Here is a 1,055-nt window from a genome sequence, read left to right on the forward strand (position 1 = left end):
AATCTGCATATTAGAATGATTTCTGAAGGATCATGTGACACTGAATATGCAGCATTTTTGATCAAATAAATGCAAACTTCTTGAGTGCAAGACACATGACAACAGGCCAAAAACATCTTATTGATCCCAAACTTTTGAATTGTAGTATATGACAAAGAAAAACCTAACCTCCAATTCTACTGAATCAATTCCGATTTTTTTGGAAAATTTAAGGAAATCCTGGAAATAAATAAACCAAAACAGAGACATCAGAATCAAGATTAGAGTAACATCTCTGTCAATAGTGCTAAAACAATGAGATGCAGTGGGCCAGATGGACAAACCTTAAGCAGCAGTTGGTACTTCATGATTCTCTGCACAGGTTTAATGAGCAGATCAGTGATCTGAAGCCTGTGACCCAGATGCTGCTTCAGATCCTACAAGAGAGGGTCAAAAACGGACCTTGATGCTCATATATATAAATGCTTAATGTATTTATTTAATATCACATTATAAATGTTTTATTATGTTCTATGTAATTTCAATTTGGTGGTATACCAACGTGAATGCAAAATGTATTTCATAAGGAAATGCAAACTTTATAATGGGCAGAAAATATGTTCAAATCAGACTGAAGACTTCAGTTACGCACCTCAAAATAGGTGTCGATATACTCTGAGACAATGTGCTCAGACTTAGGTTTGTTCTGGCAGTAAACAATGTACATGTGCAGTCTTCGCTCCTGAAAGGCATGATGAGTTCATAAGTATGCACAATATCATATTACAGAAAAAAAGTTTGATTGGTTGCCTAAAAAAGCTTAAAAATTGTACATGTTTGACGAAGAGAGGGCCCAGCCGGTCAGGAACCTCAAGGCACTTTTCAAGCTCTCCCAGGAAGAAACTGAAACAATAAGGATTATAGTTAGTTTAATCTCTCTTCAAAGTCTGTAAAATTGCCATAGAATTGCTGAATTTTTTTTCCATCAATGTCCATCATTTAAAAATAACTGAAAATATAATACTTCACAGACTAGATACTTACTCTTTGTGCCAGTCGTATATCTGCTGAATGTT

General features: G+C 35.0%; 1 long non-coding RNA gene across 1 annotated transcript; it reads right to left on the reverse strand.

Annotated features, from left to right (window-relative positions):
- Positions 1 to 167: 167 nt before the first annotated feature.
- LOC107682709 (uncharacterized) lies at positions 168 to 1,055 on the reverse strand. Its single transcript, XR_001633569.1, has 5 exons — positions 1,024 to 1,055; positions 813 to 882; positions 632 to 721; positions 324 to 416; positions 168 to 219 (listed from the first exon to the last, which is right to left on the reverse strand). It is a non-coding gene; the product is annotated as an uncharacterized LOC107682709 (long non-coding RNA).

This window comes from Sinocyclocheilus anshuiensis, unplaced genomic scaffold (assembly GCF_001515605.1).
Source record: "Sinocyclocheilus anshuiensis isolate Anshui unplaced genomic scaffold, SAMN03320099.WGS_v1.1 C32506560, whole genome shotgun sequence".
Taxonomy (NCBI): Eukaryota; Metazoa; Chordata; class Actinopteri; order Cypriniformes; family Cyprinidae; genus Sinocyclocheilus; species Sinocyclocheilus anshuiensis.